We start from the raw sequence: 27,926 nt of genomic DNA on the forward strand, positions 1-27,926 counted from the left end.
CATAAATTCATGCGATGCTGTGCGGAATCGAATTCACGTGATTAGGATTCCTCAATGACAGCAACCCGGCGTATTCGCAGGCTGTGCCACAAATGCACCGGGTATGCGTCGCTCTTGAATGAACCTCTCGCAAACTTGGGTCATTTAGCATGTACTACTGAGTGGGCGGCAAGCGAGGAAACAATCATCAGTGTTCTCAGGCACCGGATTATGGCGCTTTTGGTGCCAGAGGGCACGCTCTCTGATCGTGTTCTACAACGCGCTTCGTCTTTTTTTTTCTCCTTTGGTCTCGTGTGTTCCCACGAGTGGGGCTTTCTTTTTCGAAATTCGTAATTTCTTTATTTTGTTGGTTTGGGCTTCGTGCGCAGCCACGACTGGCTCCTTTTGCGTTCATTTCATTTTCTTGCGGCGCGTGCACTTAATATTTGTTTGTCATTGTCGTCTTCTACTACCACGCACATCACTAGCATCCGTGCTATGCCTCAAAACTTCCGTTTATGCTTTACAAACACTGCTTTCTGCGTCACGCGCTTTACTCATCACGGGTACTCTATGTAATCCGCAAAGGAGCGGAACACGGACATACGTTGTATTCGGGGTGTTTCAATAAAAACTCGAAATAAATGGGGATATATTCAATGCATAACTAATTCTTTAAATATACTATAACTTCTGCGCAACGACAACAAAAGTACGTAACTGGAGCAAGTACTTCAATGTTTCCATCATTGCCATTCGTTTGTGTACAAGCTCCAGTTAGGTCGTTTTATGTTTTTTTTGCGCATATAGTTAAAAAAAATTGTTGGCAAGCTTTATTATACACTACCCAAAATTTAGACCTTCTACATGTTTTATCAATAAATCTCCGTAAATACATGTGTAAGAAACATTGACCGTTCAACCCTCACTGATACGACACTGAATGTTTCTTCTTACAGAGATGGCACCTACATTTCTGCTCGTTGGCGCTATACTGCTTAACGTGTAAGCCACAATATGCTCAGGTAAGTGCTGATGTCACGCGTACGTCAGCGCCTGGTACATTCGTTTGAGCAGGCAGAATGAACACATAAACACATGGTGTGACACACACACACACAGCGTTCATTCAATATGGAGTTTAAATAGCAGACGTTAAAATACAACACTTATTGCACATGGAATACGCCCTCACTAGCAATGTTTTAGGATCACAATACCGTGTGAACCAACGTTTGTGGGGCGATAGTTTAAAAGCTGCCGTCCTGGCGCTTACACTATCGGTTATGTCCTTCACGGATGTCGTCGTGACCCGGTCTGTGGTCCGTCGTCGCAACCCGGTCGTGGTCAGTCGCCGCTGGTGTCCAGTGTCACCGATGCCTCGGCTGAAGTAACGAAGGCCCAATCGCTTGGGAGCTGCCGCGCTCCACCTGAGCGGGACTTGTGCCTGCTGGCGCTCCTCTTGCACACCGACCCAGCTTAGTTCCGTAGACGGGACGTTGCTTGGCTGCAGCCAGCCTTCCCGTGTCCACGTTCAGCAGCGTGAACGCTCACATGTCCTGGTGGCTAGGTCCGGACCAGTGGTAGTTTCGGAGCCGGCGGTGAGCGGCTCGCCGAGCCTGGTACTCGAGCCGGATGCCGCTAGATCGCCTAAATACTGGGGCAGGACCCAGAGTGGCGTTCTCTGGCCGTCTTCTCCCGGAACACTGCGCCCCAGCCACTACGTCCTTCCATGCGCGCTTCGTTTCCGACATGGCGTCTTCACGCCTTCCCTACAAAACTTCATCGTTTTTCCAATGTTCCCTTGCGCGCCTTCGTTCGTATCGTCTCTTCCTCTTTCTTTACTTCTGCTTGTCACTCCACACAATGGCCCCCTATTTTTCTAGTTATTGCTCCGCTAAAACTGCACGCACTCTTCACCTCTTCGGTTTTCAAGGGCATTACACTGCACTCCACAACACCAAACCACACAGCACTTGCGCTAACCCTTTTTCCATTCACAGATCACCACACTTCACCGCACCAACGCGCACATCAGTTAAGTTTTCAATGAGTCGGAACAACGCGTCAATGTCAACAACAGGATCAGTCACAAGGCACTGTTGTATTCTGCGAGTGCTCGCGGAAGATTACTTCTCACAAGAAGCTCCATACACTACGTATAGGCATCAGTAGCATGCTATCCCCAAACATGCTTATCTCTTAAGTGTTCTCAAGTATATCTCAAGTATGCCAAAACAAACCTATTCACCATAGCGAACTGCTCAAAGCCCTTGGTGCCACGTTGACTCACGTGGTCCGCAATCGCCTATCTCTCGCTTCATGTCTGATGTGGATGAGGCCAGACGGGAAGCCAGCCGTAAGCCAGCCGTATAGTTCCGGAGCCGGCGGCAGCTGCTCGCCGAGCCTGGTACTCGCGTGGGACGTCGCTGGTTCGCCAAGGTACTCGGGCAGGACCCAGAGTGGCGTTCTGCGGCCGTCTTCGCCTGGAACGCTGCGCCCTGGCCACCACGTCCTGCCAGGCGCGCGCCCCGTCTCCAAGATGGCGTCTCCACGCGCTCCCTTCACTTCTTCCTTTTTCGAATGTCTTCTTGCGTGCTTTCGTTCGCTCGTTTGTTTGGTCGTTCGTATCTCTTCCGCTTTCTTTACTTGCGCTTGTCACACCTGACAGCTGGCTACCGATTATTTATAAATAGCCTTATTACTTAAGGCTTTCGCAAAACACCAGACGTCTGCTTGCACCAATCTGTGACTTTCTGCCGTTCCTTAAAATGCTTTTTTTTTAACCGGGGCATCTGGCTTCATCTTGTACTTAGATTCAGGTTGCCAATACTCTGGTAAAAAGAGCGAAATTGCAGTACTACCTTTGTTGTACCAATATAAAATCAGCTCTACGATGTCACACGCTTCGAACATAAGATAGCGCCCTTGTTTTCTTGTGCAAACGTAGAACCAGAGAATGTCGACTCACAAGCTAGCTGACTCTTGCTCAGTATAACGGTGCACGATAGATAAAACGTAATATAATGTTTCACGCGCAGAGCAGAATGTATAGAGTGTACCTCTATCATAGCAAAAGAAATTAGATATGTACTATTGATTTCTACTTTAGTGAGCAGTTTTAAAACGTAATGTGTTGTATTTGGTAACAATCTTCCTGTACAACGTCCCAGTTGCCTTTGCCGACCTGTCATAATCTAGAGTATGGCAATATCGCATGACAAAGCGAGAGTCCAGCTTCATAGTAGCTGAATACGTCCAGTACTACTGGGGGAAGGCCGATGCAGCTTGAACAAAATCGCATACAAGCAAATCAGTTCAAACCTTGATACGCTGTTTGACACTGTCCTTAAGTACATGGCACTTGGCCTAGTTTATACATTGCTTACACATTTCAGTATGGTATGTTAATAGAAAGCTCATCATATTTTTGATTCACCTATATTACGAGTTTGCAAAGGCGTCAGCGTGTCTGCTCGCAAGCACCATAATTAAAGTGCCGTTTCTGCACATTTCTGAGATGCAAAGATGTAATTTGCTCTGCGAACGCTCTTGAAGCGTCTGAAATAGTAGCAGTGTAATACATAAATTTTACATTATAAGTTTTATCACGTTCTTGCTTTATTCCAGTGTGGTGGAACACACTCCAGTGAAGACGAAATCTGCACGGAAAAGGATAAGTTTTGCCCAAATGGTACGAAACCGTGCTGCCTAACTCTCTATTCAGAAGTGCGCCTGACATCAGAGAAAGTTCACATAAAAGAAAAATGTGGTAAGTACATTTTTTATAACATTCTATGCATAACTCACATTCCAGTGCATTCATTGGAAATGTCAAATGTTTGCAGCTCCGTAACAGAGTAATTTTTAAAACGCTTACAATCAACTTGGTATTCGGAATCTACGGGGCAAGATTTGTCGCACTTGCCAGCGACATTTCCCAGCACAGCTAGCGGTAATTTTTTCTTGATCATGACAGATCAAAATCAACTTGCTTGTCACACGTGAAGTGCCCCGTTCATCTCACGGTATGCGTCAAATCTCGGTGAACGGTCGTGCGTTTCAAGCCATTAGGCCATGTCAATGTCGAAAGTGCAGCAGTCACCCGAGCATATGACACTAATGGTATACTGCTGATGACAAGCGCGTGCCGCTACAAACACGGCACTTCTGTTGCCTGCGAAGGCTCGCATGCATGCAACGATCACCTGCTTCAGATGTGCAGTCTATGAAGCCGTTTTTCATTAGGTAGTCGGCACTTTTTATTGCGAATATTTCTTAGCCTACTTCCCGTACTTTACAGTTTGTATTTAGTTTTTACCTCTTTGCTACGTGGTTACTGTGAAAAAAATAATTCAAAAACTTCAGTATTGGTCAGTTTCAAACCTCAAACCAAGATAACAGCAAAGCGATGCTGTATCCGCGGGACCACAATTGCGGGCTGGGCATTCAGTGATTATTTTTCAACGTTGATGATGATGATGATTTATAGGTGTCCCCGTTGAAACGGGTGGTGACAAATAGCCAGCTAGACTGCTTGAATTACTCAGGTATGCTGTAGATGTTTTGCCTGCTAGCATTTTTGGTATACACCTCTTTAATAATTTTTATATTCCTCAAAAGTTCTATCTACCTTGTACGCTACTTATGCCTGTAACGGATCCGGTCGTATTCATTACATGCGCCTCTCCGGTGTACAAAGGTACTTCGGGCAAACCGGCAGATGCTTGAATGTGAAACTGCAGAAACATTGACTCAAGGTGCAGAAAGGGAAAGAGGGTTTTCCTCGTTTACATTGCAATCAATGCGGCTGCGCACCCGTATTTGAAGAGACGGTAATAATAGCGAAAGACACATAATAGCATACTGACCGATCATTGAAGTCATGACTATTCCAAAGGACAACTGCTTTCGTAAACCATCAGTCGCTTTGGCCAAAAATGAACGGTTATTTCTATATTCAGCTGTACGTGGTGTGCCGTCTTAGGCTTGTGCTTTTTGCGAAGATTTTAATTATATTTTCGGTAAGCCATTATGCATATGCAGTTTTACTTGTAATCAAGTGTGCGGGCTATATATATGTGTGTTCTTATATGTATATGTACGGGGGATCTTATATATATATATATATATATATATATATATATATATATATATATATATATGTGTGTGTGTGTACGGGGTTATGTGTGTGAAATGTACCTGAAGCGAATATCGACTGACCAATTGTGAGGGCATTGGTTATGTATTAATTTCTTCCAGGCAGGTCGCCTGCCTGGAAGACCGCCTTTCTTCTTTTATAATCTCGCGAATAATCATCATTCCATAACAGGAAAGAGAATTTATCTTTAACTGTGTGAACCTCAAATTAAGCTTTCCTGCGGGACATTTAAAGAGTAAGCAAATGCTTAATGTGTTTTGCTTAGAATTCGCTTCAGATGGAGTAGTCAATGATGACTGCAAATTACTTTGAAATTTACTGTAATTTATGTATGTTCGCGCCTAAGGTATTAAGAATGTCACTGGGCACATTATTTCAAATATCACCGGAATGTGGTCACTATTTGTAGCATAGTCAACAGTCGACCAAGAGGATACGCGAAGACCTCACCCTGAGAATGTAAAATCTGGAGTAGAAGCGGCTAAACCTCTAACAAAAGTTGGATGTTCAGAATTTTGACATAAGAGATTATTGCCCTGTGGCCAATGTCATAGTCGAGTACCACAAGGATGTGTTTTTAAACCCCATGCCAGATTATGAGAGTTGCAAGTCACCCGCCAATATGACATAATTTCCGCTAGTTGAGATTACACTATCTAGAGGCCGTGTATCATTAACCCATGAAAGATAGTATACATTCGCGTTGAAAAATGAAAGACATGAAGGTAGACTTAAGTCTACTACTAGAATTTCGAATTCAGGGGACTTAAGTTTCAATGCTATCTCAGCTTTGTGGCAAATTCTGGTTGGTGCGGGGGACCTTATATATATGCGTACGGGGCTATGTGTGTGAAATGTACCTGAAGCGAATATAGACTGACCAATTATGAGGACATTAGTTATGTATTGATTTCATCCAGGCGGCCTTTCTTCTTCTATAATCTCGCGATTAATCATCATTCCATCAGAGCGAAGAGAATTTATCTTTAACTGTAGGAACCTCAAATTCAGCTTTCCTACGGGACCTTTAAAGAGTAAGCAAATGCGCAATTTACCACCACTTCTTGTAGACCGATCTAAAAGAAGAGAGCGATAATTTCTGAGATGAAAACTTTTTTGTGAGGCTAACCAAATTTCTTGTAAAATGATTATATCCGGATTTAATTGAGCAGTAAGACACAATAAATATGTGGAAACTGCAAAAATTCAACGACAGTACCACTATAATACTTTTAAAGATCTTATGGTGGAGATAGTATTGCACAAGTAACAACCTTCTCCAAAATATCTCCTTGAGGACCTTATTAGGCGGAGACTTCTTGTTCTTATTTGGGGGCGATAATGAAGATGCACAATTTAATGGTGATCGGCTGCGTTTTTGAGCTCGAACATTGAGTTAACGTCAGTAAAGACATGCAAGTGCAACGTGTGATTTTGATCTGAACTTGCCGAGGTTTTAGATATCTCACGGCTGACACCTAGGAGAAGGGCACTCTCTTTGCTATTATGATTACTTCTTCTGGTGGTATTAGCTTAGAAGTTACAATAGGATGAGGTGTCGCGCCAGGTGTCGCGTGACGGGAGAGGGCATTGCCACGATGCCAAGTCACCCTTGCTCTCGCTCCCGAATCCTGTGTTATCCGCGCGTCCCTTTTCCGCGCAAGCTCTCGTCTGCGTTCTAACTGCGTCTCGGCAAGGCCAAATCAAAACGCGTCAAGCATGTCAACGCGCTCGCTGGCGCGCGAGGTGTTCATGAAAAGAACTGCTAGCGATGTTCAATTGGGCATTAATGCTTTCGCATTCTCTACTCATAAGAGATGCTTAGGTGTCATTGGATCTTTGTTTTATTTGGTCTACTCATACATAATCAGTGGTTACACGTCATACATGGATGTTCTCGTCGTTTCGGTGACATCGCGTGACAGACAGGCAAAGTGAAGTTGCCCGAAACATTTTTCACCAATTTTTGAACTGTTTCTATGAAGTGGAAATAGTTTCGAATAGCTTTATATTACATCGTCCCTTATCCCAAAATGCCTGCTGAAGATACTCGCTGTTGGTAGTGAAGAAAGCGACTATGTGATCGAGTTACACGAGCTAATTCTTTCAGTTCAGCACAGCCTTCATGGCTCCCACAATCGCCTGCACTTAGCGCTCAGAAAAAGCATTCTTGACATGGTACAACGATTACATATAAAGGATAAACAGTGTCATGAATGTCGTGTAAAAAAAGTTGACAGTCACTCTTACAATAAAGGGGATGAAGGCGAAAGCCTGCGCGCTCGCGAGCATTCCTTCAATTACTTCACATTATCATTCGAATGCGTTGTTTTTTCCTATTACTTGTTTTCTCCCACCAAAATTTGTGGTTTCGAGTGTCTTAATTACCTCCACCTTAATTTACTGTGCTTAATTATGTTCGCTCTAATTAACACCCAAGGTAGCTGGTTTGGCTCCGACGAAAGGATGAGCATTCGACTCCCACCAAAGGTCGTGGGCTAGACTGCTCTTATTACCTCTCTCTTAATTAACGTTGCCCTAAATAACAACAAAGGTTGTGGGTTCGACTCTCACCAAAAGTCGAGGGAACGACTCCTACCAAAAGTCGTGGGCCCGAGTGCCCTAATTTAATCTACGTCAATTAACTGGGCAATAATTTACTCCACTACATTAACACCAATGGAATATTGCTGAATAGTCCGATTCAGCAACAATGGTGACAAATAACAACAAATGACTAAGGACTTCAACCGAGAAAGTGTACGAGCGGGTTTGACGACGAATGTGCAGAAAACAAAGTTGTTGTTCAATAGCCTGGCAAGGGAACAACAATTCAGGATGGCCACTCGGCCTGTAGAGTCTGTAAACCAGTATATTTATCTAGGTCAATTATTCACAGGGGACCCTGATCATGAGAAGGACATTTACAGAAGAATAAAATTAGGTTGGAGTGCATACGGCAGGCATTGCGAAATCCTGGCTGGGAGCTTATCACTGTCGTTGAATAGAAAAAGGTGCAATCATTTCATTCTACGATGCTAAATATGGTGCGCAAACTTGCAGGTTAACGAAGAAGCTCGAAAACAAGTTAAGGACCACACAAAGAGTGATGGAACGAAAAATGTTAGGCTTAACGTTGAAAGACAGGAAGAGAGCGGCGTGGATCAGAGAACATACGGGAATAGCCGATATTCTAGTTGACATTAGGTGAAAAAATTGGAGCTGGGCAGGCCATGTAATCAGTAGGATAGATAACAGGTGGACCATTAGAGTTACGGAATAGATACCAAGTAAAGGGAAGCGCAGTCGAGGACGGCAGAAAACTAGGTGGGGCAATGAAGTTAGGACATTTGTAGGCGCAAGTTGGAATCAGCTAGCGCAAGACAGGGATAATTGGAGATCGCAGGGAGAGGCCTTCGTCCTGCAGTGGACATAAATATAGGATGACGATGGTGATGATGATGATTAACATAAAAGGTGATGGTTTCGACTCCTACCAAAGGTCTTGGGTTCGAGTGCCTTAATAAATATATCCTAATTATATGTACCTTAATTACTTTGTCTTAATTAACACTTCCTTAATGAACTGCAACCAAATATCGAGGGTTCCCACAAATACCTTGTATTAAACCCACAAATACCTTGTCAGGAAAATTTCTTACTGCAGTTGGAGCAAATATTTCAAGACTTTTTCGCTCTTTCACTACAGGGTACCAATGGTGAACCAGTGTGACAAATCTATCCGCACTTTGGCAGACACATACATTTATGAATACTTGATGAATTATGAATCTCAAGAAGCCGACTACGGAGAACCAGTTTCAGTGTAGCTTAATACATATCTCGAGCCAACCAGAAAAAAAAAGAGAGCGGCCAGGACTGAGTACCGGTAGGGCAGTGCTGGCCATGAGTAGAATAGCACGTCCGTCCGCGTGGACCATGGTGTAAGAAATGTACTCTTTAAGAGGGGACACTTCACGGCTTGCTTGCGAGACGCGATGGACCAGATGAAGTAGCAACAGCGCGTGTCTATCGACCCGGTGACGGCAGCGGATACCTGTCGGCAGAACGACGTAACTTCTGTGAGAACGCAGGCGAGAGCTTGCGCGGACAAGGAACGCGCGCATGCCCTCTCCACCACACTCCACTCTCACCCCGATGACCTACTTTCGCGCGTCACTCAATCATTTTGGATTTCCCGCCAAGCGCTGGTTGCGATAACAATGGGAGAATAAACCAGCGAAAACCTTTTCTGTCTTGAAGTTGCGTCGTACCGCCGATAGGTATCCGCTGCCGTCACTGGGCCGATCGGCGCGTGCCTTTGCTACTTTATCTGGTCGATCGCGTCTCGCGAATGTCCTCACCTGAAGAGCATATATCTTAGACCGTTGCCTGACAATAACAATCTAAGGAATTTATGTAGTGTTGACAAATGCTGAATTGTGAGCAAACAGTGAAGAAAAACAGCCTTTGATGTACTATAGCATAAAATATCCACTGATACAGCAGGATAAAAAAATAAGAACCGCATGGGCTATGTAAAAATGCTTGGCGGGGTATGGGTTATATATACCAAAAGTCATGGGTTTGACTCTTGTCAATGGTAGTGTGTCTTTTTTAACACTTTTCGGTGCACTCAATTTTACTGCCATAACGCCGGAAATCAGATTTTTCGACGCGTGAGTCATCTAAGGCTATCATCTTAATACCTTTGGTGATGTATATGCATGAAGACATTGATGTTGAAATTTTTTTATTGTGTAGTAGTCAACAGAACAGGGATAGAATTCGCTATATTTATAAGCTGCGCCCTCCGTACACAGTCTCTTTGCAAAAAACCTGCTACGCTAAGAGTGCGACCAAAGTCACTTACGTGGGCACTTACGTGACTGTGGCCTATGAGACCAGGAGCAAAACAAAGGTCGGATTAAACAAGAACGAACGAAGGTACTGTCACCAGAAGGACCAACTTATATCCAACGAAACACTTTTAGGAACACAGACTTGGCCTCGTTATTCAAATCCCGGTTACACCCTTGTGCTCTCGCCGACGCCGCTTGTTTATTTTTTATCTGCATGGTGCTTGAGATACAAAAAGCATTACGTGTAGCTAGTGTGGCTAATTACTGCATTACTACGTTCAACTCCTCGTTTTCTACCCTCCATTGTGGTTCACTTGCTGAGGCTAAGAGATCGTGTTGTACTCAAAAAGAAAACATTTATAGATGTCAAAGCTCTATTTTAAAGTACACTCATTTCACAGTAGATGACATGGCAACTGTGGATATGCACATTCAGCGGCTTCTGCGTTTTGCCCCACCTTTATCTTTTGGTTCAGCTACGCAACATAGAAACATATTCGAGAATGTGTTGATTGTGGCGTATTCTGTTCCTACATTCTGCTCTATTCTATTCCTCTAGTGCATGCCACCTTTGTGTATCTTTTGATATTTATTACGCTATAGAACACCTTGCCAAAATTGTCTTGTTGATTTTATGCATGTCTTACCCTATGTAAATTTTGCAGCTTTCTGCGCACTCTTCTATGTGATTATGTTTTCCTGCGTGCGTGACATATTTTCGAAATGAACCTAGCGAGAGACCAAAGCTTGCCACAAACGATAACATCTCCACATATGTATACATACTCATACATACCCAAGCTTATGTATTTCACGTGTTGAAACGTGGTAACGGTTTATCTATTCATATCTTTTTAAATGTTTCTGTATTCTGTTGTACAATTCTTTTGTGTTGTTCTATTCAATATTAAAATTTAAGAGTAGTTTAAGGTCCGCAACAAAATTTGGGAACGGGCTAGATGGTGATCCATGTTTTAACAACGCAGTTGTCTCTGCTGAAATAAATATAAGTTTACAATCAGTGCTTGTCTTCGTTTTTCTGTCCGTCCTCCGTCTGCCTCTTCACTGTTGAAGCGACATTAGGCCTCAAATGCGTTTATTTTTTTTGTCTCATTTTCTACTTGTTATCATTTCCATTTTTTTTCTCTTCTTAGTGCCCGAAGGTACACCCTGCGATAACAGACAGGTTGGTTGGCCGCTAAGTGAGTGCCCTAAGCCCCAGTCTGACTATACCATCGAGTGTTCGGTAACAGGATGGACAAGTGGAATATGCATGTGCGAATGCGGTTAGTTGCGTCTGCTTCTGTTCATTCTTTCTTCGCTCTAGCGAAAAACGTTTTTGCAGATATGAAGCACAGTGATACAGTAGTAGCTAGGACAATGTCACAGAGGGGCATCTGGTAGCACCAATAACAGTTTTAGGGAGGACGTTACGGGGGAAAATTGATTGGATAAACTATAATGGGCATGTGTGATGGTTAGCGCGGATTATAACAAGTGCAACGAAGAAGAAAATGTTTCCTTTAGTTGAAGCGTCTGGGTCTTCGTTCAGGCCAACACATTGAAAGCCCTAAAGCCTCTTGCTAACCACAAAGAAAAGGAAACAAGAACAAGAAAAATAACACGCAGAATCCATGATTGCGATATGTACATTGTTTAAATGAAGCTTCCGTTATCTCGCAGGCTCTACCACCTCACCTAATTTTGAAAAGATTCTGCTCCTCATTAACTTACTTGCATGTACAATATTTTCGTCCGTAAGGCAGATGAGAGCAAAATCCGGCCTATAATGACAGTCCAGGTTCTTTTTTCTACACGTTAGCTTTGAGGCCAGTTCATTCACACTTTATTTTATGGTTGCAATATTCACTGGGACGGCAAGCACGCTAAGTACTTCGCTTTTACACAACGATTTCACTTCAACATAAGTGCAAGGTACTGCGATCCGCAAATGCTCTGTTAATAATGGCATTACTGCCACCAATCATGGAGGGACGATGGTTACGCAGCGTGCATCGGATTGAATTTGTTCTACGCAAAGTGGCGGTGAATCGGTGCGCAGTTGTTTATCGTCGTGTTCCCGCGAACAGCGTTAGTTTCACAAACTAGACGTTAACGGCAGTGTTGAAGATGGGCCTAACACAACTCACATATCTAGACGTCAGGGATCAATCAGTTTATTGCAGCTCGTACAAAACTGTGACAGGCGAGAAGGAAAAGCAGCGTCACTACACTTCTTCAATGGCTTGTGCACCACACGAATTACAGAGTACCAGAAAACGTGTCGCAGATATCTCAAGCAGATTCTTACAGAACCCAAATTTAATCAATGTAATACTAAAAAGTGCATGATTATAGATTTATATTTATGACAAGCAAACACTAGCCAACATTTTAGTCGTGTTTTTGGTAAGCTTAGTCGATGCACCTTTGACAGACATTGAGATAGGAGGAATGTGATTATGATAATATTTATCTTTTAAAATAGTATATTTCACCCAAAAAGGCATAGTTTTCAAAGCGATAACCTACTAACAGAAAATCACAAGAACGAATATTTGAAGTTTATTGGTGTATAAATTGTAGTATACATTCACCTAATACCTAAATAAGCACTGTGTCGCGCGCCGAAAGCCAAGCATAAAAAGGTGTAGCTGGTTACCACGACTACGGACTGTCACATTGCTGGCGCGTGCTTCTTTAAGAGCGAACATTTATTGCTGCCCTTTATTTCAAAGTTTCAACTTTTCGTCGTCTATAGGACTGGACAACTTGACCTACAGGATGATGCGCGGCGTAAACAGGCAGTGCGCATAATGCCAACGGCCTAATCAGCATTCTCGAGAATGCCCTCCTTTCGTCGAGGGAACGGCAGTTAATGACTTCCAATATAATGCGCCCAGGGCATGTATGGGCTCCTCCGCGCAGGCCGCAACGCGTAGTCATGACGGCGTAGAGGAGGAGACCCGTGCTATTGTCTTGCTACCCCGCCGTGTGGTAGTGCGTGCTCAATAAGTAGAGATTGAACGCTGGGCGGTGAAGAAAACAGCCGCTTCCCTACAAGCCTCACTGGTACTCCCGCCTAACCCCCACATACTGACCCTCACACTCGCCGCATATCACCCAACTACCAACACTATATACACTTGCGGCTGCTTATCCTGGAAGTTGCAATAAAAAGTCACAGGCATGCGCGGCACACGCAGCACAGTCACAGCGTAAGCTGGTGGAGCGGCTCAAGAGTAGCTCCAATTTGGGCACCACGCACAACAGGGTCTTCGCGGCAGTCTGTTCGCCTGGTTTGCACGAGAACGATCTGAACTGTCCGCCCGGCGTCGACGGCGAGCTGCGGCTTGTAATGCTGTCTGCACAACAGTCTGCTGAGCCCGATCGCGTATTTCCATTTGCTAGTAGGTACAGCGTTTGACCGCTGGCGCCACGCTGCGCCACTCGCGCGTACCAAGTTTCGAGCCGCCGCCGTTGGAACGGAGGAGGCGTTGACGGAGAAAACGCTGGGCTGGTGGTGACTTAGCCTGCTGTTGGGATCGGTGGTATTATAAACGCATCACTGTTTTGATGATCCAAATATAATCTCACTATCAGGGAGGGAGCAGTCTACCTGACTGGAGCAGTATTTTTTTATTTGGGGTGTTGCGACGCTGCGCTCCGCAACACCCCAACAACCGCCGCTTCGCGTCGGCGCCCGGCACCACGGCTGCCGCCGTGGCGCCGGGGTTCAAGCGACCGCGCTGGCAAACAGAGAGAGAGAAAAAAAAGCGAAAAGCGCGATATTAAGAAAAAAAATGGTTGATCCCTCTTATATAGGAATCGGTATAGAACACGAAAGTGAAACGTGTCTTCAATGACATGCGGAGGCACCACATGCTACTTGCTTGAAAGCTACAACGCGCCGCAACCGACTGCGCTTACGAACGCGCATCCAAAGTGCATCCGAAGCGCAAGCGACGCGCGATGCGCCGCTCGGTTAGCACGGTCCCAAACAGTGTCGCCGTCTGGTGGCCTCCGGCGGAAGGCATCACCGGCGGTGCCAGCGTCTCCCATTAGAAACGCCCGGCGGTCGGCACACTAGTAAGTATATTCTAGGCACTATAGTCGTACTGCTGAGACCACCGAAGCGTTCACTGTCGGTGCGCGTTAGTGTCATAATGCAGTACTTCTCTTTTCTGCTCGTAGGCGGCGGCACCGCCCCGAGCAAGAGCGCGGGTACACGGAGGAGTGTTAGATATATAAGGGGCGTCTGTGTAGCTCTCTGCAATTGCGTTTGTGGCGCAATGGGTTAAACGCTCGGCGATCTATCGTCGCGGACCGAGAGGTTGTGGGTTCGATTTCCAAATTTTGCATGTTTGTGGAACTTTTTCTTCTGGTTTCTTTCTTTGTATTATGTTCGTGTACATTGTAAGCTGACGTATTTCCGTGACGGAAATACGTCACTGAAGTCTTGGTGGACCCCGGAATAAAACACTTTCGTGTTAAAAAAAATGTAGGCAGAGCGGGTTTCGAACCGGCGTGCGCAAGATCCCGAAGCGAGCGCCGTAACCACTCGGCCATACAGCCCCGCTTCCCAGGGTTGCATTCGTGCAAACCATATGATTTCGTTCGAGCGCCCTCGGTGAACGGAACCACCTAGAAACGCGGTACGCGCGAGCGGCGCAGCGTGGTGCCAGCGGTCAAACGCTGTACCTACTAGGAAATGGAGTGTTGCTGCCCGATCAAGTCTTACAACGGCAACTTACATGTTGGGCGCACCGCGTTTGCCGGCACCTTCACTAAATGGCGCCACCATACTGGCGGAGGCTCGGCAGCTGGGGAGCTCGTTGACGGCGCGCCTCGTCTGAATCGTATATCGTTGTCTGCGCCTACGGACACTGCGTTTGCAGGCATCTTACATAGATGGCGCCACCATACTGGCGGAGGCTCGGCAGCTGGGGAGCGCGTTGACTGCGCGCCTCGTCTGAATCGTATATCGTGGTCTGCGCCTACGGACGCTGCGTTTGCAGGCATCTTACCTAGATGGCGCCACCATACTGGCGGAGGCTCGGCAGCTGGGGAGCTCGTTGACGGCGCGCCTCGTCTGAATCGTATATCGTGGTCTGCGCCTACGGACGCTGCGTTTGCAGGAATCTTACCTAGATGGCGCCACCATACTGGCGGAGGCTCGGCAGCTGGGGAGCGCGTTGACTGCGCGCCTAGTCTGAATCGTATATCGTGGTCTGCGCCTACGGACGCTGCGTTTGCAGGCATCTTACCTAGATGGCGCCACCATACTGGCGGAGGCTCGGCAGCTGGGGAGCGCGTTGACTGCGCACCTCGTCTGAATCGTATATCGTTGTCTGCGCCTACGGACGCTGCGTTTGCCGGCACCTTCACTAAATGGCGCCACCATACTGGCGGAGGCTCGGCAGCTGGGGAGCTCGTTGACGGCGCGCCTCGTCTGAATCGTATATCGTGGTCTGCGCCTACGGACGCTGCGTTTGCAGGCATCTTACCTAGATGACGCCACCATACTGGCGGAGGCTCGGCAGCTGGGGAGCGCGTTGACTGCGCGCCTCGTCTGAATCGTATATCGTGGTCTGCGCCTGCGGACGCTGCGTTTGCAGCATAGAGTTTCTAAATAAAAAACCTAGAGGGAAAAGTGGCGCTAGTGTCTACGGGGGTTCTCCTGAACGTCACCTCAACCTACATGGGAATGATGGGAAGTACAGGCTTCGGATTGACTTCTGTCTTGAAACTGGTGGCGTTTGCATGCGGCGCAGTAAACGAAGCTGTATTAAAACATTTTCGTGCAAAAATTAATTTTATTTATGTTGTGTTTTATATAATGCATAATACATTGAATAAAGTTTGTATGACTTTGAGATTGAAGCATGGTTTACCACCAGGGTATGCATCGTTCTGCCTGATTTAGCGCCATTGAATAATTATTTATTTACTTTCACAACAGCAATAACAACCGTGCATGTGCTTATATAAATATACTCATCAAATATTTGTGGGAATTAAATTTTTGTATTATGAGAAAAGTGTTGCGCCTTTGAGAGAAATGTTACAAGTGTCGTCTGCTACGATGCCTGCTCGCTGCGAACGCGAGGAAAGTGAATTTTTCTCGCAGACGCACTTGCGTCTGCGCAGACGCACTTGCGACTCTCTCGCTCTTTTGAAAGGCTGCATCGGCTGTCACGATTGATGAACGTCTTCGAGTACTTTTAAACACATCTGCTGCAGTGCTATCTTGGACGCTTGTGGCCTCTTACGAGCATGCTTCACTATATTTTATGTTGACGTACCACTTCTTCTGAAGTGCGCGCCAGCAACTGTTATGTCGTGGCTTTGCGCTTACCCGTTTTGCGACAGCAGACTACAGCCAGGAAGCAGCAACCTTTCCTACCACAAGTAAGTTTGTGTTCTCAAATGTCCTGAAACAACCATTTCAATGAACACATAAACGAGTAATGTGCAATGAAGCCCTCAATCAAATTTGATTGTCAAGCCAGTAGAAGAGCAACTATGTAGCAAACAAAATGCTTTATGCAAGCAGTCAGCAGTCGCTTTCTCGTCAGGGCTTCGTCAACGCGCCGCGACACAAGCATCGTTCCAGCCGCTAGCTCAGCACGCTATCGCCATAGAATAAAGAACCCTATCGCTACTTCGAGCGACCAAACAAATACAGAGAGCTCGAGAGTTTTGCGCCGCACTGCCCCACTGTGGATTGTACCAACTGCGCTTGGAACAAAACTAGCGAAACCAAAACTGACAAAAAATACCTGTAGACTAGTTCGCCAGTCAACAGAATACCAATCCGTAGCCTGTACTTCCCATCATTCCCATGATAGTTGAACGATCGCAGCGCCACATTGCCCTCTAGTTATAGTAATATGAAACTCTATGGTTTGCAGGCATCTTACCTAGATGGCGCCGCCATACTGGCGGAGGCTCGAGTCGTCTCACCCTGCGTTTGCCTTATAGGATATTTTCCGCAGCCCGATAGCAAGCGCTTGCGTGGCTCAGTGGTAGAGCATCCGGATCCCACGCAGCGGGCGCGGGTTCCATCCCGGCGGTAATCGGGTACTTTTGTCGCGTTTCCGGCGACCGCGGTTACGCGGCGGACGCCGCCCGCGGTGGCATCGTCGCGACCCGGAACGGCTATTGGAATGAGCCCATAACGGCTTACGCTGCAAAATTAAGGATCGGCAGAGTAATGGACTTTCGAAGAGCAATGTACCTACACGCCGGAGAAGACAGCTTGGCGGCGGAAAGCACAATAATCCTTTCATTAACCTGTGAGGTGCGAGCATAATACGGTACATCAGCCATATTGCATAGACTTTCCTTATGCAATCATCATCAGCCCATATCTATGTCGACTGCTGGACGAAGACCTCTCGCTGCGATCCCCAATTACCCCTGTCTTGTGCTTTCCTTATGCATTGAGAGGATTTTATTAATATTAGGCGCAGCGCCCATGCCTGACACAAGAACAGAGTATCAGTATAAAATTATAAAGGCTTTTCAAAAATGTAACTTCGTCACAACACAGCGAGAAAAATCACGGCATCCACCCTGGTCCTTGGTTACACTACGTGAAGAAAATCGACAATGAATCCGGCGATTGTAGTATACATATATTTTTATTTAATTTTTCTTCACAGGAAATATGCACCTAATGCAAGAAACTACCAATAATTTATGAAAGGGTGTAATAACCATGTCTGAAGTGACTATTGTGTTCGTAGTAAATAAAATACACAGGGTTTTAACCTATCTGCATATACGATTACACTGCTGTTTAGACAGTTTTACAATCGCAAAATTACTGGTGCGTATTTCACTTGCTTATTGTTAAGGCGCCCCACCCGCCCCAGGAGTCATTTCATGTTTCATTCATGAACTCGGTGTTTTAAAGCATCGTCTAGAAAATGTTGCGCACCACCACTTTTATTTTTCGACATGGTTCCTGATCAGAAGTAATAACAGTTGAAATTTCACATACACATGCTGCCAGGAACTGAATTTACATGACAACATAGGTAATAACCTCGCTTTGCATGGACCAGCAGCCTCAAGCGCCAATCCTCACTTGCGTTCTTCCGCGCAAAGGGGTGAGGGAACTTGCAACAGTTTCGTTGTACGTGCCTCAATATTTTTAACAGAGAAGCTGTTCTTGCTAACCCTAAAAAGTGGCGCCTGATGTCGCGGGACGTCGCGGAGCTATGATGTCACTGCGAGTTATCACTATGTCACTGCGTTATCTGTCACTGAGAGGAGGCGAGACACTCACCTCGCCTCCTATCAGAGCCGTGCACATGTTGCCTTGACATGGGACGTTAAGGAGAGTGAAGGAGAGCGCGCGTGCTGCGCGCGCAATGCTCGGTAAGGAAGGGAAAGAGAAAAAGAGCAAGAGAGAGTGAGAAATAAATTGTAGCAGCACCAACGAGGCAACGCGCAGAGCAGCTGTCAACGCCGCCCGCGTTGCCTAGCCGCACATGCGCCGAAGCAATAGGGATGACGTCACCTCGCGTTGCCTAGTAACCACCGGCGCAGGTGCGCGCTCGCTTCGCCCGACACGGATATGGCTCCTGACTGCCTGCCTGCGTTTGTGGCATGCCAGGAACGCTGTCGCTCGTAGGCTCCGGCGCATCATGCGCTAGTCACGCGAAACGTAGCGAAAGGGAACTTACTTTGAAAATGATCGCTCGAGAATACCTTTCCTAGATGCGTAGTTAAGTTAAACCAAGTTAAGACCTAGGAGAAACAATGTTAATACCTAGCAGTAGCAGCCAGAAAGGCTTGAGGATTGACACTTTCGCTGTGCCTAAGCTTTGCACGACCGAGTGCAAACTTGCCCGCTTTTTTTCACATATTGCTGCGCTCCGTATTTTCATTGGTGGTGTTGCGATTTCCGCATCGAATTATTTGCTGTACTTACCCGAAATTATTGATGCCGCCACAGGCAATGCGTCTAGTGTGGAGGGATTTGTGTGTGCTTTCTTGACTCAAAGACAGTTCAGAAGACAGCGCACAAGTTAATTACAAAGTAGGAGGACGGAAAATCAGCCATGAAGTTTAGTATGTTGTATTCAGCAGAAAAAAGAATTGGGTTGTCGGAATAAAGAGTAACATTTACTTGGTTGCTAACATTAAGGAGAACGTATACAATAAAAAGGAGTGGGTAGAAGACACTAGTGTAAAGACGAAGTGAGCTTGGCCTCGGCCGCTGGGAAAGAGGGCGTTAGCAGAAAAGTGTATGAGGCTGAGGATAGAACAGCCAGCCCAGGAACGGGTGCTGTCTGTGTGTCTCCTAGACTCCATTAGACTAGCTTTAAGGTACCTCCTTTACTATTTCTAACGAGCTTGAAGTAAACGGGCCAGTATTGACTAATTATAAATGGAAAGATAGGTAAAATTCATTGAGAGAATAGAATGTCCAGAAATGCCCTAATGATACACTTTTTAAAAATTTCATTTTAGATAATGACTAATGCACTAATTAATTCGATAAAGGTTCCAACTGTGAACAATATCTTATTAAAGTAGAAGTGTATTTTATTTAACAGATCTTTTAATGTTGAATTTAGACAAACGATACAAAATATTTGCTACTGTCACTTTCGTGAGTCCGGAAGTGCTCACATATGCTGCTGGTTCCTTTTTTATTTAAGTTTTTCAAAGAAGATTTTATTCAGCTTTTTAATGTGGTCCCTTTTCCTTAGCTTTGCTACACAAGGTGAGAATAAAATACCTCGCGTGCTGACGGGAAACAATTTTTAACTTGTCGAATGCGCCGCAACATGATAAAGCAATGGGAAGAGAATTGTGCGGTTTGCAAATGAAGAAATAAAAACACTAATCATTTTTTAAACAATGGTATGCGCTACGCTTTAACTTTTCCCGCTTGTAGTTTACGCGCACCTGGCTCAACGTGATGGGCTCTAGCTCTTCAGGTCAAATATCCCAGTGACGTCGGTGCAACTTGAGGCGCCAGCTGAAAAGGCTTTAAAATATAAGAAAGACAAGGACTTAATAGCAGACGAGCGACGTCATGCGAGCACTCACAATACTCCAATGTATTGGCGGTGATGTAAAAAAATGCAATTTTCATGTATGCACAACGTGAGGGATAGAACATACATCTTATAGTTTCCTACAGCTAGAAGGGAGTATCGAATGTGCATAGCCTAGATAGAGAGATGGCTGTGCGAAGGCAGGCGACTGGATATGAAGTGCTGATGATTGAGCTATAAAAACATTGCGCCAATTCCACACACTGAGAGAGTTATTGTTATGCGAAGAATTTGGAAGGCAACTGGCTATGCTGCACTGTTTGTGGTTCTGCAAAGCCTTACAAGGTTAAATAATGTGTTTGCGTAAATCCAGTATTTGTTTGTTTGACGCGAATATACAGTGCGAAAGTGCACGAGCGCGAAGACATCAGCAATGCGACAAATACGGTAATGACGATTGCAAGATGTCTGCAAACGATTGAATTTATGTAAACGAGAGGCACGGATATGCGAGATTTGCAAGAAACGCAAACAGTCTGTTCTCATGGATGGCAGCACATGCTATCACGTGGAGCACACGGGCAACTGTAGCATAACCTGAAGCAAGTGTCTTGTTATATGAATTCGGACGAATGGCGTGGTGAAGCTTGTCGCCTTGGCCGAGCCGTGATGACACTGCCTTAGTCGAATTCGATGCAGCGTTGTCGTACTCGGACACCATGTGTACCAAGAAAGAACACGGCTCAATTTTTTATTATAGTGCCCTGGAAACAAGGAGAAGGGCAGTGAATCTCCGGTACGGGCTTCGTGGCTAACTGAGCAGGCGGCGCGTTGTTCTCCGGCGTTCAGGAATAAATCGCTGCTTGAACGGATGCAACCACCACCCTGTCTTCTGTAGCCGAAATACCAGGACGTTCCACGTGTCACCTTGTTCAACCGCAAGTAGCACACGGGAATCGGAAGCGATGGTCTGATTACGAAGCTGTAATCACAATGCAACGACCAGGACGGCATCAGGAAAACGAACACGAGGACATAGCCATCGTCTCACATTAGTGGACTTCTTCATCCATGAGGTCGGCATCAGTTTTCGTCGTGGTAATAATGTCATTCTGTGCATGCATGAATCACATCGATATATGTCATTCTAGTTGTGCATGTCATGACATTCATGGGAATCATGTCATGGCTTGATTTACGGAGATGCTATGATATGCATTCATACTAAATCTAGAATGACATATATGTCATGATATGTCATTCATGCAATGCTTGTAAAGAAATGGATGTCGTATCAGTCAATCCAATAATGTCATGCCACTTAATTTATGACTGTGATCTCATGAATGTGTTAAATAATGAACATTACATAAATGGTATGTCATTACATACATTTCGTACATGCATTTTTAAGCTTTACGGAATTTTTAATAATAGCCTGTGGCGGGTAGCATACTTCTTATCGTTGAGCTGGGTTATTCGACGAGGACGACATTAGTAGCGCGCGAAATCGAAACAAATATTAACACAAATTGACTAATGAACTTCTTAGTTAATTACTTTACGACGTATATTGCAATTGACGAATTGTCGCCGGTGAGTTTGCAAGACGCATCCACATGAAATGAATTTCCAAGGACATCAGTTTCGAGATATTATTTCCCAAAGTGTGCGACAAAACACATCATCGTTCAAGTTATTTTTGTGCTTCAATGTTTAAAACAACATTTTGGTCAGAAAGTAAGTGGAAGAACAGTGCAATTTTACGGCGACTTTGATGGCGCATACGTATCTCCAAACTGGTGCCATTCTGAAAATTCATTCCAAGTGGATGCGGTTGACAAGCTCACCGGTTACAATTCGTATATTGCATTATGTGTCGTAAAGTTATTAACTGAGAAGTTATTAATAAAATTTTAATAAATATTTGAATACGTGTTTCGATTTCTTGTGCTACTAATGTCCGCCTAATAGAATAACCCAGCTAAATGATAAGAATTATGCTACCTGCCACAGGCAAATCCAAATAATTCCGTAAAGCTTAAAAATGAACACCCTGTATACCAAGTTACCACGACGCATTACGTCAGTCATACAATTTTGGTCCTCACATACATGCGCACGCACTAGCCAGTAATGACTCTACCAAGGCGAGAGTGACGTGGCCTCACGCGGCCCGGCAAGCGTCCCGCGGTTGTAGGGTGTCAGGGAATCCTATATCGACATGCCGAACGTCTGGTTCATCCGGCTGGACCGTCATTTCCTTATCAACAAGGATCCAGGGTAGAACTGCGTTCCAGGCTCCAGCTGCCGCCCCCCCGACTTCTTCAAATACTTGTGGCCAGCGGTCCTTGCTCACTACGCCAGCTCTAGCGCTCAGTCACAACAGGTCTCGCCGCATGAACCATCGCGTCATTACGCGTCTTGTCCGTCCCACATCACCTGCGTTCACCTGTGCTGATCTTGAGCGCGCACGGGCCCTAGCACCAAACCTTTACTCTGTCCGTGAATCTCCTCCTCATCTCAAAGGCTCTATGCAAGAAATTCACGGGGCCAAACGCAATCGGTTTCGGCTATTATACGGCCCGCCGCTCTCCTTCCTTGGACGTGTCCGCAAGCTGTCCGCTTTCCGGAGGCAGTGCAATACCGCGCCGACCTGCGGCGGAGGGGAAGCTCGCTTCAAGCACTCAGCAGAGATAAGCGAAAAGTGCATACATTTTTTGTAATCAGGCATGCAACATGCAGAACATCATTCCGTTCAATAATAAATAAGCATTAAACAAGCATCCGAACCACATATTTTATGACTATCGCGCGAGAAATGCACAACGGCGGTCTATTTTGCTTCTCGATGCATGTGTCCGTGGGGTAATGGTTTCAACATCGGGTTTCTGTACGTGAGACACTGTGGTCGAATTAAGCCATCGAACATTTTTATAATGTTTATTTGTTTATTACACTATACTTTGTTGAAAATTCCGAATTCACGAAGTCACGTAGCCGTTTGAAGGCGCAAGGAGAAAGTTTAGGCGAATCCATGTACTTCCCACAATTCCATGCTGGCTTAACCACCCCGATTGCAGCGCCCCTACACACTGCCGTTGCAGGTCTCCTACGGATAGGCCACGCAGAGTTAGGGCTCCCGAGGAACCACAGCAACCAAAATGCGACTATCACTAGCATTATTCTAAACTAAAAATACATTTCTAACAACCATCAGCAGATGTAGTGGTTTTGAAACAGCTTCGCAAGACATACACTTTTGCAGGGCCGCTATGGCGAGTCAATTAAAAAAATTTTCTGTTTCTTTTTTCCTCGTCTATATATCTCCCTTTCCAATGTGTAGGGTAGCAAACGGAGCGCTGGCTTAACCTCCCTGTATTTCCCTCATCATCTTTACTTCTGTATAATAGTTGTCTGCATACATTTATCTCGGTCGAGAAACTGTACGGAAAAGTATTTTCTTACTACATGCACCTGCTTCGTTTAAAAAATTGGTCCTATTAACGTAAAATATGTGTCGTCCAATGAATTCAACCTGAAGATGTTCCATGCGGTTAGAAAACGTTTGCACGCCTTAAATAAGGTATGCAGTATCCAATGCCAGATCAAGAAATTTTGAGGTCCGCGGCTAAACTTGCTTCGGGGCAGCATTGATGTTGACTATGATGCCGACAACGATCCCGGTGATCAGTTAAGCTGTCAAATATTTCAATTGTTGTAGCTGTTTCTTACTGTTTTCAAGTTTATTCTCAGATAAAATGTTACTTGCCTATGAACATACCTATACCAGGGCATTTAATTGGCACCTTGCTTTAACATTTGCAACATGTCTGCTTTGTGAAAAAGCGTTTATTTTCTTCGGTTATATTGTTAGGTAATTCTGAATATCTGTTGCGCCATTTGCTTTCACTTTACCGTGATGTTCGTCACACATTATTTAACTGCTTCGCTACCATCAGTCGGGACCAACAATCTAGTTATACATAGACATTTTAAATTGTTCTGCATATGTGGCACAAATTATAGGTGAATACCAAAAGGAACATGTACAGTGGTAGCCACATTTGTCTAGAGCGCTTGATTGGCCGCAATGTTTCGCTAGAAGAAAAATCACAGGTTCGCGCCACTTTGACACCAAGCATAGTCATCACGCAAGCTAGGTCTATTCGCTACAGAACAAACAAGCCGAACCTAGTAGGTACCACAAGGTAGCAGCTTCGGACACTGGCACAGTCCAAAGCTGGCAACACGACCACGACAAGTAGGATACAGAGCGTACGAATCTACCTTGAACCATAAAACAGAATTGGAGTCATAGCAGGTCAGTTTGCGAATATGAGATAGACGTATTACGTCATTGTGATGATACAAATTTAAAAAAGAAGAAAGGCGCGGTAGGTGTTTCGCAAAAGAGGAGGAGGTGAACCGTGGTCTCTTATATGGGAGTAGGCAAGAAAGAAAGTTCCCTTGCGTGCTGGTCGAAGAGCAGGTCAGCACGTAGAGCTAGTACGAAGAACAGATCAGCTCCTTGTACTACGCACGGTTTACTTCTATTTTGGCTACTATTATACCGTTTTCAAGAATTCTTGTCGTAGAACACCTTCAAAGACACTTCACAACTTTTAAAGTATAACCAAAATTTCCCATAGGGCCTTGACGAAGGGTCCCTTGAAATTGCTGAGGTGTCCTTCAAGGGGTTGTATTAGATGAGTTGTTTCACTGTAACCTTTGCAAAAATCTTAACGAGGCTTACTATATTCTGCTCAATTGCTGAAATTGTTTTGATACACAAACTCTATGCGAATTTTTTTTCGGCTTGTTCCACATCCATTTGTCGTACTGTTACATCTCGAGGCCCTTCACACATTTAGTCAGTTATAAAACTCCAAAAGAGGGCTGTCCGCTTTATGACTTCCTCAGATCACAATGCTAACACAACGCCACTCTTTCAACAAGTAAACATGTTACTGTTCACCTCATTACTACATTTTAAAAGTCTTGTAAAGGTGCATAACACCCTCGTTACCAACAAATCACTCTCTGCGACCAACTTTATCAAATCGGGAAGCAGTATAAGCAGTTGACTAAAAAGGAATGTCCTGGTTCCAAAGGCCTGTAATTTGTATGGTAAACGAAGAATTTTAAGTGTTGTAGTAGAAGAGCGGAACGTTCTGCCCACAGAACTTAAACATGCAGCTAAATTTAGGCGATAGAAGTGTTTTTTCGTGATATTATTTCCTATGTCACATATTACATTCACCGCTTGCTTCTTTCTGGTGCATTTTTCTTTTCTTGTTTTGTTTAGTTATACCATTAGCATTTTGAAGTTTCTTTGCATTGTATTCTCTACTTTGTACAATGTTTATTGTAGCTTACTTTGTTAAGTAAACATCTGTTTGCTATCTTAATTGATTGGCTTCCTATAGATAGTTTTGATATGGATCCTAACTAGCCTCGAGCTAGCAACCCAAATGCATTTGTTCACATGTTTTACTCTGAGCTGTACGCAATAAATAAACTCCAGTTCAAGGAAACATTTTTCTTACAGGGCCCTCTGAAAGTCGGGGGCAGGGGTTGAGCCTTGTAGTAGTAGCAGAACCACAAATATGCACAGGAATGACATGACACTGGTCATAACTTCAACCAACGGTTCATTACAGTTGGAGTACACATATATTGGCACGTTAACATAATGCCCAATTCAAGCACGTCAAGTGCAAGCTTGACCACATAAATAATAGTTACTTTTCAAATACAAGTGGCATGATGACATACTGGGTGTCAATGCTTGTTATTTCTTTGTTCCCACATTGATCAGTTGAACAACACTTGTGCCTAGACAGAATGATGCATCTCTAAATCACAGATGTCTCATTACATCTGCCTTATGTAACACTTTGCCGCATGAAATATAAATTATATTGACATAACCAGTTATGGATTGTGCAAAAGTATTTTGCTGTTTTTGCAGTTTTGCACTTATTGAGTACTTGCATGATATGGAAAAGAGTACCTTCATTTTCTAAATGTTATGTATATGTGACAACACAATTATTCGATTTTCCTGATCAGAGCATGCTTTCGTGGTATCATAGGGAATGAAATTCTTCAACAATAGCTAAGTGACAGGGACTTGCATGTGAAACAGAGCAGGTAGGCTCCAAACGCATGCACGTTGATCAATGTATCTTGCAGTCATACTGGAAACAGAACATTCCCTTAGACGTCTTTTTTTTTTTTTGCAGAGAAGCCTACCACATGCCTCTTTATTCAGCAGATCGATTTTTTTATGCTACAAGCATGTGCTGCTTTCCTTTCATCGAGTCCCTTTACTTGTGCCTACGACACGTAGGTCATTCATCAGCTTTATTTTTTCCACAACTTTGATGTTTTTTTGCCAACAACTTATTGCGCGTTTTTCTAAACTCTTCATAGATGAGATTTTTTCGTTGGAAAGCTTTTGTGTAACAAGGCTTTAAAGCTGTTGATAAAGTGTTCATGTACTTTTTAATATTGCAGTTACTAGCCTAGCATTCAGAACCAATAGATAGCTTTTTTGCGCTAGTTGAGGTGTGGTACCTAATTACATGGGAATAAATATTGCTGCTACAAGTACGTACGTCGTCACATGTCTATTCATAATCTGATATTTACTATTTTTATTCATTTCGTATATGTAAAAATATACATTAGCCCAATTGTACTTCTTATCAAATACGCAAACATTCATCCAAGCCATAGCTGTGTATTCTGAAGTCTCCCTTTGCTGCATATAATAGTGGCAATAATCAGCTTTTCAGAGTTAACTTGATTATCTTGCGTATTCTTTTCTCCTACCAAATGTGCTGCGAAGTGATAATTATATCATAGACAGATATATACAGAGGCATGTATATGACGTATCCGCGTACGTGTTGTGTGATGCTGTGAAGCCAGCAATATTTCTCACAGCAATGCATTGAGAGAGGTTAATGTTTGATTATTATAAAAAAGGACAGCATCAGCCAAGGTTGTAAGGGTGAGAAAAATGCTTTGTGTAATTCACTAAACATAAAACAGCATATAACATGACTATGTGTCACGTGCCTAGTGATTAAGAGAATAATATTCGGTTAATCTAGTTTATTTTTTGTGTTACAACTCAGGCTGCGGAGTTAACTTGAACATGTTTAAGTATTTAAGAAATAGGGAAGATGGCAGTGCGACTCTACGGGGAAGCCACAGCTCAGCCGTACTATAACACTTCGGATTGACCATGTCATTTAATGAATGCTTGTTGAAAAATATCTTGGTGGGTTACAACGTATGAAATGCTACACCAGCAATGCTGAACATACATCCTTACTTTTCGGAGGTTGAAAGAATGATAAACAGTTATGTTTTAAAGCACATTTTCGTAACCAATCTACTCCACCTTCATTTCCATGCACTGCAAAGAGGTGATTGTACGCAGCCATGCTAGTGTACCGTGCGTCAAGGAATACAGGAGAGCCTGGGAGCTAATAAATGTTATTCGAGTGAACAAGTAGTTGCGATTTTTAAGTTTATTTTACTGCACAGAGAATGCTCCAGTAAGGTTTGTACAACTGTAAGCAATACGAGAACCAGTGAAGGATTGCTTGTGCTATATGAATTTGTACGGTACATGATAATGTGTACTGAATTGAGCACGAAACTTTTTTTCTATTGTAACAATTTTATGTTCAGCACAGAGTCTGTCACTGCAGGTCTTAATTGCAAATTTGTGTATTCCTTTTCACAGTGCACAAATATACAGATCCATTTGATTGACTACTTATGGAGAGAGTGGACGATAACAGAACACGTCCACATTGAAGACTTACACAGAAAATATTGTGCATACGTCTCGAAGCTCCACCCAAGAAACCATGTGTTGAATAT

General features: G+C 44.3%; 1 long non-coding RNA gene across 1 annotated transcript; it reads left to right on the forward strand.

The window, feature by feature from the left end:
• The first annotated feature begins 3,625 nt into the window (after positions 1–3,625).
• Positions 3,626–27,926, forward strand: LOC125946499 (uncharacterized). Its single transcript, XR_007467623.1, has 3 exons — positions 3,626–3,751; positions 11,157–11,288; positions 27,787–27,926. It is a non-coding gene; the product is annotated as an uncharacterized LOC125946499 (long non-coding RNA).

Source organism: Dermacentor silvarum, chromosome 7 (genome assembly GCF_013339745.2).
Source record: "Dermacentor silvarum isolate Dsil-2018 chromosome 7, BIME_Dsil_1.4, whole genome shotgun sequence".
Classification (NCBI taxonomy): Eukaryota; Metazoa; Arthropoda; class Arachnida; order Ixodida; family Ixodidae; genus Dermacentor; species Dermacentor silvarum.